General features: G+C 45.5%; 1 protein-coding gene across 2 annotated transcripts in view; it reads left to right on the forward strand.

Moving 5' to 3' along the window:
* Positions 1 to 12,002, forward strand: part of DACH2 (dachshund family transcription factor 2) — a 448,249-nt gene that overhangs the window by 228,161 nt on the left and 208,086 nt on the right. The window lies entirely within an intron of this gene.

The following is a 12,002-nucleotide window of genomic DNA, read 5'->3' on the forward strand; positions in this document are numbered from 1 at the left end:
ATTTCCTTATGAGGAAAAATGGAAACATTTATGAAACACAATGGAACGAGGCCACGAAAATGGCAACAAGCCACAGAACCCGTCCCCGGTTGGTGTGTGTTAGCAGGAAGCTGCAGGACTTTACATTTTCTCTTTGTTAGCGGACTCCCCAAAGTCCTCTCACTGCTCATATCCAGAGTGTGGAATGTGCGAAAATCACCTCGCGATCCTCCTCACACTAAACGAGACGATCACAGGCCGAACCAGCCAGGCTCTTCCCGGTGTTCGTAAAATCACCGATGGTGGCCGGGCAGTATCCCTCCACTAACGGAACAAAGGACCCTTTGAGGATTTCCTTTTTCTTTCAGAAATGTAGCACCAGAGGCAAAGTCGAAGCAGTATTGACCTAGCTTTGCTATTTGCTATCAGTTATAAATGCCGGGATTACCTGAGTGATTGTTTTCTCAGAGAGTCATAATGTAATCTCAAACCTAATACTCCGACAACCGTGCACTAATTAAAACTGCAATTATATTTTTGCTCAAACAAAACGACTTAATAAACATTATCACAAACTGTTTACCCTTCCCAAAAACAATTTATGCTCACTAATACAATTTCCCATTAAAACTGCTGCCAGGTAAATTAAAAACTCTTGAAATAGTAAGTAAGTGGGAAATTAATTCAACAGTTTAATCTAGAGCTAATAACAGTTGCAAGCTCAGAAAAAGATTGCTACAGCGGGGAGTTAATTAACAGCTTATTCCCCATTTGATAAAAGTAATCCACTCTAATTCCAGTGTAATTTACCTCAATGTAATATAAAACCACAAGCTGCTTCTGGTGCTGGTAATTATTAGCCTTGTCCTGTGGCCACATTGACAATAAAAGTCAGCAGTATCTTAATAAGAAGAGGCTGTCTGCTAAATGCCCACAATTAAAGATGTAATATGAAATCTTCAAACAGCGGCAACCGTGTGTATTTTGCCGTACAGGCAGGGCGTTTTGCAATTTAGATTTAAAGTGCATTTAATTGCTCCATCTTGCTCTAGTAAACAGGTGTGCTGAGTGAGAAGCAAAGTTATCCCTCTGGTTTCGGCGACCCGAACTCTAGGGTGGAGAATGGGGATGGGAGGACCGTTTATGTACCGTGCTGCCGGTCCCTCCGTCAAGCTATTGGAAAGCAGAGCGTAGGTTCCCGAGCCTGGAAACTGCGTTCATTCATTCGTTCAATAGTATGTTTTTGAGCTTTGACTATGTGCAGAACACTATACTAAGCGCTTGGGATAGTACGATGCAAGAATAAACGGACCCGTTCACATTCTCCGCCCACAACGGGCTTACAGTCTTGAGCAGGGGAGACAGACATTAGTGGAGATCAATAAATTACAGATATGTACGTAAGTGCTGTGGGGCTGGGAGGGGAGGATGAACAACAGGAACAAGTCAAGGCGACGAAGAAGGGAGTCGGAGAAGAGGAAAGGGGGGCCGAGTCAGTGAAGGCCTCTTGGACGAGATGCGCCTTCAGTAAGGCTTTGACACGGAGGAGAGTAAACGTCTATCGAATTTGAGGAGGGAGGGTGTTCCAGGCCAGAGGCGGGATGTGGGCCAGGGGTCGGCGGCGAGATTGACGAGATTGAGGTACAGTGAGTAAGTTGGCATTAGAGGAGTGAAGCGAAATGTCTGGGTTATAGAAGGAGAGTGGTGAGGTGAAGTAGGAGGGGGCGAGGTCATCGAGGGCTTTAAAACCAGCAGAGCCGACAGAGCGGATACTCTGTTTTCAGTCCAGCGAGAGGCCGGAGAATCTGTCGGTTCCTCCCGTCCTCACAGATGAGAAGCCCCTTTTCCTCGGATCTTGGATTAGTGGACAGTGAGGAGAGGGGTGGGTTGCCCATTTAGCCCTGAAAGGCGGGGGTCACCCCGGAGCTCTCAAGAGATGATCCTTTCTTCCTCTTCTTCTTCCGATTTCTCTCTACCCCCTTCTCTCCTCCGATTAGAGCCCGGACGAGCATTACATGTCACGTCACGCGCTCAGCGTGCGGGGTATTTTTGCTGCAGGGCTTCTAGGGAATTGTCATATTAAAGATAAGTGGGCCCACTCTAATCAGAGGTTTCATCAAAGTGCATAAAAGTAATTTAAAAGCACATTTGGTCTATTATATCGCATAAATACTGTCTGCGAAAGTAAGTAATGTATGGTATTATCCTACTCCATTAGATGTTAACAAGGGTTAAGTGTTTTTTATTTCCCACTATCGCCTATAACATTTGTTTACACCATGAATCTCCTCGAGGAGACCCCTTCTGGGCCTTTAATGGATTTCTTAGAAATACATTGTCTGCTGGGAGGTTCTGTATCAGACAGCAGAGCCAAACAAATTCAAGTGAGGTCAGAACGAAAACCTTTCATTATTCCACCTTGATGAAGCATGCGCTTTTCAGGGATGAGAACTAGGCTTGGCTCCACTCGAAAAAGGGCAGAGCCTTTGTGAACGCACGTGGCGGGGTGGGGAGTGTGTCTCTGTACTAGTGGACTCTCCCAAATGCTCAGTACAGTGCTCTGCACGCAGTAAGTGCTCAATAAGTACCAATGAGGAAGCGACAAAGTTGCTAGTGATAGGGGTAGAAGACATGATCCCTGCCCTTAAAAAAAAAAAAAATGTTGGTATTTGTCAAGCGCTTACTATGTGCGGAGCACTGTTCTAAGCGCTGGGGTAGGTACAGGATCATCAGGTTGACGTGAGGCTCACAGTCTTCATCCCCATTTTCCAGATGAGGTCACTGAGGCACAGAGAAGTGAGGTGACTTGCCCACAGTCACACAGCTGACAAGTGGCAGAGCCGGGATTCGAACCCACGTAAGGAATACTCCCAGCTCCATCCCTTGCCTGCTCTGAGACCTTGGGCAAGTCACTTGACTTCTCCGTGCCTCCGTTTCCCCATCTGTAAAAGGATGAGTCAATGTCTGTTCTCCCTCCCCCATAGACCGAGCTCAGCCTGACACAGGGACTGTGACTTATCTGATGATATTCTCCCTACACCAGAGTTTAGCAGAGTGCTAGGCACATAGTAAGAACTTGACTAAGACAACTATTATTTATACATTTTTTTTAGGTTCAGGGCCGTGGGGGATCAGTTAGTAAAAGAGGACATCATAGAGATGTCATAGGGAAGCACACAGCCCTGGGAGTCAGAGGACCAGGGTTCTAATCCCTGTTCCGACGGTCTGCTGTGTGACCTTGGTCAAGTCACTTCACTAGTCTGTGCCTCAGATTTCTCATCTGTAAAATGGGGATCGAGACTGTGAGCCCACGTGGGACAGGGGCTGTGTCCAATCTAATCTGTACCTACCCCAGCGTTTGTACAGTGCCTGCAACACAGTAAGCGTTTAACAAATACGAGAATTAAGTCACTTTATTTTCTGTACCTCAGTTTCCTCATCTATTAAATGGGGATTATATTCTACCCTCTCCTACTTCAGACTGTGAGCCCCATGTGGGACAGGGACTGTGTCCAACCTGATAACCTTGTATCTATCCCTGCATTTAGAACAGGACTTGATACATAGTAAGCGCTTAACAAGTACTGTTATTATTATTATTAGTATCATTATCATGTGTTTTAATTGGTCCTGGAAGAGGAAATGGATGTGGTTTGGTGAACTGGACAGCAGGTAGCGTGAAAAAAGGCCATTTTATCTGGAAAAAACTAGCTGCTTATAAAAGTAATTGCAGAGACAGCATGGCCTAGTAGATAGAGCACAGGCTGGGGGGGTCAGAAGGACCTGGGTTCTAACTGTGGCTCTGTCACTTGCCTGCTGTGTGACCTTGGACAAGTCACTTCACTTCTCTGGGCCTCAGTTCCCTCATCTGTAAAATAGGGATTAATACCGTGAGCCTTATGTGGGACGAGGACCGTGTCCAATCCTGCTAGCTTGTATCTACCCCGGTGCTTAGTACAGTGCTTGGCACATAGTATATATATATATATATATATATAATGATTTGTATTGATGATATGTATATATCTATAATTCTATTTATATTGATGCTATTGATGCCTGTCTACTTGTTTGGTTTTGTTGTCTGTCTTCCCCTTCTAGATTGTGAGACTGTTGTTGGGTAGGGGTTGTTTCTATTTGTTGCCAAATTGTACTTTGCAAGCGCTCTGCACACAGTAAGCGCTCAATAAATACGATTGAATGAATGAACATAGTAAGCGCTTAACAAATACCATTTAAAAAGAAAAAAGACTGGGTAGCTTATACGGGCTCCAACTCCATTCTTACTGCACAGCACAGTACACACCCAGGCATTCAGACGCAGGTGCGTTTTAAATCTGAAAAAAGTATTTTATGTATAAAAATAATAGCCCAGAAAGGAACGGGAGAAGCAGCGTGGCTCAGCGGAAAGAGCCCGGGCTTGGGAGCCAGAGGTCATGGGTTTGAATCCCGGCTCTGCCACTTGTCAGCTGTGTGACTGTAGGCAAGTCACTTCACTTCTCTGTCCCTCAGTTACCTCATCTGTAAAATGGGGATTAAGACTGTGAGCCTCATGTGGGACAACCCGATTACCCTGTATCTACCCCAGCGCTTAGAACAGTGCTCTGCACATAGTAAGCACTTAACAAATACAACATTATTATTATTATTATTATTATTAAGTACATACTGCGTACTGAGCACTAGGGTAAATAAAGGGTGATGGGATCAGACCCAGTGCCTGCTGGGCTCACAAGCTAAGTGGGGCATTCATTCATTCAATAGTATTTATTAATAATGTTGGTATTTGTTAAGCGCTTACTATGTGCAGAGCACTGTTCTAAGCCCTGGGGTAGATACAGGATAATCAGGTCGTCCCACGTGAGGCTCACAGTCTTAATCCCCATTTTACAGATGAGGTCACTGAGGCACAGAGAAGTGAAGTGACTTGCCCACAGTCTCACAGCTGACAAGTGGCAGAGCCGGGATTCGAACCCATGCCCTCTGACTCCCAAGCCCGGGCTCTTTCCACTGAGCCACGCTGCTTCTCTTTGAGCGCTTACTATGTGCAGAGCATTGTACTAAGCGCTTGGAATGTACAAATCGCCAACAGAGACAGTCCCTGCCCTCTGACAGGCTTATAGTCTGATCAGGTAGATAAGGAACCGTGAGAGTGAAGTGAGAACACCGATGTGCTGCAGATTGAACAATCAGGAAGCAAAGTTGTTAGAAGCGAACAACCATCTCTTCGAATGGGGCCATCCTCCCCCTGGCTCCTCACTGCTCCGTTCCGTCAGTCGATCCTATTTATTGAATGCTTACCCTGTGCAGAGCACTGTACTAGGCGCTTGGGAGAGTACAACACAACAATATAACAGACTTATTCCCTGCCCATAGAGAGTTTACACTCTAGGGACGAGTTTACAGTCCAGAGATGAGCTTATAGTCGAGACCAACCCCGCACTAACAGATCCGAATCGTGGTGGCGCCCTCCGTTAAGCGGCCGCTTTGGGCCACACGTTGTTCTAAGCACTGGGGTAGACCCAAGTTAATCAGGTTGGGCAGAGTCCCCGTCTCCCACGGGGCTTGCCATCTGAGGGGCAGAGAGAGAACGGGGATGGCATCCCCGTTTGACAGTTGAAGAAACCGAGGCACGAGGATGTGAAGTGACTTGGCCGAGGTCATACGGGGGCAAGGGGCTGAGGAGGGATTAGAACCCGGCTCTTGCGACTCCTAGCCCTGTGCAGGCCACACGGGGCAGTGGGGCTTCCGTCCCGGTGGTCTTTTGGGGGCGGGGTGATTCGTCCAGGCCTGAGCTGGCCTCCTAATTCCTGATCTCACACCTTCCGCCCACCCCGGAATCCATCCATCCATCTATCGATCGTAATTATTGAGAAGCAGCGTGGCTTAATGCAAAGAGCGTGGGCTTGGGAGTCAGAGGTTGTGAGTTCTAATTCCGCCTCCACCACTTATCATTCATTCATTCATCGTTTTTATTGAGTGCTTACCGTGTGCAGACCACTGTATTAACCGCTTGGAAAGTACAATTCAGCAGTAGAAAGACAATCCTGTCCACGCTAGGCTTACAGTCTAGAAGGGGGGAGACGGACCTCAAAACAAGTAAACAGGATCAATGTAAATAAACAGAATTAAAAATATATGCATGTTCAAACAAGTAAAAAGGCACTAATATAAATTGAATTATAGATATGTACGTATATACACGAGTGCTGGGGGAGGGTAAAGCAAAGGGAGCGAGTTGGCGTGGAGTGGAGGGGCAGCTGAGGTAAAGGGAGGCTTAGCCTGGGAAGGCCTCTTGGAGGAGGTGAGCCTTCAGTAGGGCTTTAAAAGGGGGAAGTGTGACTGTGTGGCGGATTTGAGAAGGGAAGGCGGTCCAGGCCAGGGGTAGGATGTGGACTAAATAAATCTCTGCGCTAACTTAATAAATCATTTTCACTCTTATTAATCCCCCAAATAAGCTCTGAGCATTTGTTCACCCCCACATCGACCCTGACATAGTTATTTTACTTACATTTACCACACATCCTCATCTTCTAACTACCCCAGCCTTTCTCCCATAAGCCCTTAAAGTCTAAAGTATTAATTCCTTTCCACATTTTCCTCCTTCGAAAGAGGTGTTTTTTAAAAGAATATCGCTCACGTTAGGTGCTTTAAATACTAAATAAAAACAATGTCTGAAAATGGGTAGAGGTTTCTGCCAACTCTACTATGTTATTCCTTCCAAACTGTCTAGTACAGTTTATTGAGCTCACAATAAGTGCTCAATAACTATTGGTAATTGATTGATTGAAGTGGAGGGGGCAACTGGAGATACCTCAGGAGCTGGAATGTTTTTGAGCCCTTAAAGTGGCTTCAGAATCAGAGAGAGTAGTTGTTACGGTGGAATATAACAATTGAAGTAATCGTGCTTGCTATTAACCATTGTATAATCACAAGGCAGATTCTCAAATTTGTTGTTCTTATGTCGATCTTTCCTTAGAAGCACAAAAGATGAGAATCTGAGCCTCTATTTTATCAATTCTTTGGAGGTTGTTTATTCTGTTTCCTCTTCCTTATGGCTGTGTTTTTGCCGCCTTCACTTGAAGTGAATTTGGGGAAACACTTGGTAAATGTAAGCAGTACTAGGTCAGGGTTGATGTAGGGGTGAACAAATGCTCAGACCTTATTTGGGGGATTAATAAGAGCCGTGTGACTTACGGCAAGTCATTTAACCTCTCTGTGCCTCAGTTACCTCATCTGTAAAATGGGAATTAAGACCGTGAGCCCCGCGTGGGACGGCCTGATTACCTTGTATCTACCCCAGGGCTTAGAAGAGTGCTTGGCACCTAGTAAGCACTTAACAAAAACACCGTTATTATTTATTGAGCACTTACTATTGCAGAGCACTATACTATTGCTTGGAAGAGTACAGTACAAGAGAATTAGCAGACCCGTTCCCTGCTCACAGCAAATTTACACTCTAGAGGAGGAGACGGACATTACTATGACTAAGTAATAAGTAATTTCTAATATTTCATATGGGATTTAACACACGTGACATAGGGGCTCTAAGGGAATAGCTTCCAATCCCATCACTGAACACACGGTGAGTGGCAGAGCTGGGCTGGGTCCCGGGTTGCTTGAGTCTCACCTACATTTGCCTCGTCCTCCGTGATGCTCAGCAACGGTGACCGTGGGGTGGCTGGTTACGGTATTTATTAGGCGCTTTCTGCATGCCAAACACCGTGTGAAGCGCTGAGAGGGATGCGAATGTAATAGATCAGACCCGATCCCTGTCCCGCGTGGGGCTCCTGATCTGCTTGAGGGTAGTAGGACAACAATCACAGTGGGTGGTTTCCAACGGCAAGCCACAGAAAAACAGCATGAATAGAGCATGGGTCTGGGAGTCAGAAGGACCTGGGTTCTAATTCTGCTTCCACTGCTCATCCGCCGTGTGACCTGGGGCCAGTCACTTTACTTCTGTGGGCTCACTGCAGCGGGATGGCCGACGTAGAGCAGAGCTGGGTTTCCATAACAAATAGGTTTTTAGCGGAGTTTGAATGACAATGGGCAAAGCCCGATGCCAACGTCGATAATAGGTTTGGTGTTTGGAAGGAACTTCTTTTATTCTTGCAAATTTGTAATTAGGAAAAAATGAATCCAGCTTGCTTTGAGTTACACAAAATTAGCACAAATTGTTAATTATGTTCAGATGTAATTTGGGGATGGATATTTGCATAGCCCAAACAATGACTGTGATTTCAATGAAATTTGGCAAGTGAATAGTCCAAATCTTGAGTCGTAGTGGTAATGTGACCCCTTTAGGGCAGGGCTTTGTACAAACCGAGGATATGTTTTCTGCCCACGAGGAGCTTACACTCTAATGGAGAAAACAGACATAAAATATTTAGCACTTGCCAAATGCTAGCGATCGATCAGCTGCTTTCCACATCTGGAATCAAAATAATTGAATATACAGCTGAGTAAATACATATATAAGTGTCTAATCTGTAAGCTCTTTTTGGGAGGATTCACCTACACATACTCTGTTGTACTGTGCTCTCCCAAGTGCTTAGTACAGTGCTCTGCACTCAAAAAGTGCTCAATAAATGCCAATGGTATCGGTATCAATCACTGATTATGATCGATAGTCATAAGGGCTGAGCATGGATGTATATAAGTACCTAAGCGCTGGAGGCGACCCATGGCTTTCTACGCTTTGAGGTTTGGGAGTTAATCGGGGAAGGCTTGTCGAAGGAGATGAGATTTCTGGAGGCCCTTGAATTTGAGGAGGGCTAATAGCATGGTGAATTGAATGATCTGTTTGCCATTTTTTAAAAATAGTTTTTGTTAAGCGCTTACTATGTGCCAGGGACTGTACTAAGAGCTGGGATAGGTGTAAGCTAATCAGGTTGGACACAGTCCGTGTCCCACATGGGGCTCACGGTCTTTAATCCCCATTTTACAGATGAGGTAACTGAGGCCCAGTAAAGTGAGTTGCCCAAGGGCACACCCATTTCAGCAATAAAGGGAGCTGCTTGATATTTCACTTGGAAAATTGTGCACTCTACTGATCTTTCAAATACATTGGAGAAAGATGAAATAGAGAGGAGAGAGGCAGAGGGAGAGAAAGGGGAAAAAGGTACAAAGATGAAGGAGAAGAGAGAGAGAGAGAGGGAATAGGAAACGGAGAGACGTGCAAGGGGAAAGGGATAGAGGAGAGGGAATGAGAGTTCGTTGTGGGCAGGGAATGTGTTTATTGTTATATTGTACTCTCCAAGTACTTAGTACAGGGCTTTGCACACAGTTAGTGCTCAATAAGTACGATTGAATAAATGAACGAACGGGAGATATGGAAGGGAAATGAGGGAGAAAGGGCAAGCCATCGATGCCATTTCAACAACCCAGGTTCTCTTTTCCGATCATCATTTTCCACTTAAACTCCAGAAGTCTCTCAAACTCACCGCTAACACCGTTTGCAAACTCCTAAAAGTGGGTAGCCAAAATATTTATTTTAATGCATATTTTTATTAAACTAGACAGCATTATTACAGCCACACATTAAAGACCCGTAATGCGACTTTAATATTGTTATTAGATGTTAATGTCCTAGGATCGGGCTCTGAAGATGAAATAGTTCTCATTTACTTTTCACCGTAATGAATACTAATGCGTCAAGGGACAGCAAGCATCTTTGCCTTCTGTTCGGTTTGGCCGAGTAGGAAAGACAGGAGCGGAAGGCTACAATTAGTCATCTGCGAGCGAATACAATTGGAAGTTATGAGTCAAGCTCATCGAAACCCCGGCGTTCGGACCCGCCGCTCGTTTTTTCTGCCTCGACTAAATAGAATCAGAGCCGACAGTGGGCTGTCCGGCTTCCAAGATTTCTGGAGGGAACACGCTCCATAACAGATTTGTTATTTCTACTGCCGGGTACAATGCTGTTTCATCTCATTAGGGGCGATGTTGTGCCCACTGGTATTCGGAGTTCTTTCGGGAAGGGAAAAATAGCTCATTTCCTTGAGATAGTTTTGTTTTCTCCTCGGTCTCGAGCGGAGAATTTGTCTTTTTCCCTCTGAATAACCTCTTAACGTGGTGGGCAAATTTAGACCAAGGAGTGATGTAAGTCTCCTAAAACAGAGGGGCTCTCTGGGGGAGGAATGGGCGGAAGAAAATGTACTTTTGCTCATTAGCTTTTGTGCGAGCCCAGGAGTGTTTACCTGACGTTTGGGAAAATAGCCCTTTCCCACTTGACTGTCGTAGGAGCCTTTGCTCTCGTGACTTGGGGTTAAGCAAATGCCCATCCCTCGTTCCATGAAAGAGGGACATGTGATACCATCTAGGGAGTCACAATCAATCAATCGTATTTACTGAGTGCTCACAGTGTGCCGAACATTATAGTAAAGTGCTTGGGATGGTATGACGTAACAGAGACGTTCCCTGCCCGCAACCTACGGCTTCGTTCGTTCAATCACAATTATTGAACGCTTACTGTGCCAGAACACAGTTATTAGCCACTTGGGAGAGTACAATACAACACTAAATAGACACATTCTCTGCCCACAACAAGCTCGCAGTCTAGACGTTAATATAAATAAATTGCAGACATAAACTGCTTTCGGGCTGGGAGAGGGGATGAATCAAGGGAGCAAGTCAGAGCGACACAGAAGGGAGTGAAAGAGAGGAAAGGAGGGTTTAGTTAGGGAAATCCTCTTGGAAGAGGCCTCTCCCTCCTCCTCCTCCTCCTCCTCCTCCTCCTCCTCCTCCTCTTCCTCCTCGTTACCAATAACAGTTATTGAACATTATCTATGTGCCGAGTACTGTATTAGGCATTTGGGACCACTCTTTAAAATAAAAAGATGCAGCTCCTGACCTTAGGGAGCTTGAAGTCTAATGGAGAGACAGGCAGATGGTGTTTGAACATATTTTTGGACCTGTTTTGGAATACACGCAAAAGACCTTGCACTTAACTTGAAGTTCTGCCAGGATGTGTCCGTGCTTGCCAAGGACAAAACCATTCATGCCAAGGATGTATCTACCAAGGCTATTTAACAACCCATTGAGAATGTCATAGCCTAGGGAAGCAGCGTGGCGTAGAGCACGCACCCGGGAGTCAGAAGGTCGTGGATTCTAATCCAGGCTCCTCCACGTGTCCGCTATGTGACGTTGGTCAAATCGCTTTACTTCTCTGTGCTTCGGTCACCCCATCTGTAAAATGGGTACTGAGACTGTGAACCCCAAGTGGGACAGTGATTATGTCCATCCCGATTTGCTTGAATTCACCTCAGCACTTAGTATAGTGCCTGGCACGCAGTAAGCGCTTAACAAATAGAACAACTATCATCACTATTACTCTCTCAAGTGGCTTAGTACCAGTGCTCTGCACGAAGAAAACGCTCAATAAATACCATCGATGGATTGAGTGATTAAGAAGGCTCTCCCATGACGATCCATTTGCTTCACATTGGGTAACGGTCACGTGGTAATCAATAGTTCCTGGATTGGTGTTTCAGGGCCTTTCAAAGGCAGAAAAAGGGTTGGGTTTTGGGGCTTGGAAAGACCAAGAATCAATCTGCAGGAGTTCTTCGTTGGATAACTTTCTCCCTGGGTCCTCTCCTGACTCTACATTATTTATCATAGCATTTGTTAATCGCATACTGTGTATCAAGCACTGTTCTAAGCACTGGGGTAAATGGAGTTAATCAGGTCGGATTCAGTCCCTGTACGTAGGCTAAGTACAGAGGAGATGGGCATAGAATCCCTGTTTTACAAATAAGGAAAGTGAGGCACAGAGAAATCAAGTGCCTTTTGAAGTCACCCAGCAGGCACCTCAGATCTGGGATCAGAGCTGAGATCAGAACCCAGTTCCTCTGACTCCTTTACGACAAGCTGCTTCTCTAATCTCCACTCTTCTTGCTCTCCTCCTTTCTCTCTTTTCCCGTCAGTACTTGGGGTTCATTCCCTCATTCAATAATATTTATTGAGTGCTTACTATGTGCAGAGCACTGTACTAAGCGCTTGGAATGGACAGTTCGGCAACAGAT

Source organism: Ornithorhynchus anatinus, chromosome 6, assembly GCF_004115215.2.
Source record: "Ornithorhynchus anatinus isolate Pmale09 chromosome 6, mOrnAna1.pri.v4, whole genome shotgun sequence".
Classification (NCBI taxonomy): domain Eukaryota; kingdom Metazoa; phylum Chordata; class Mammalia; order Monotremata; family Ornithorhynchidae; genus Ornithorhynchus; species Ornithorhynchus anatinus.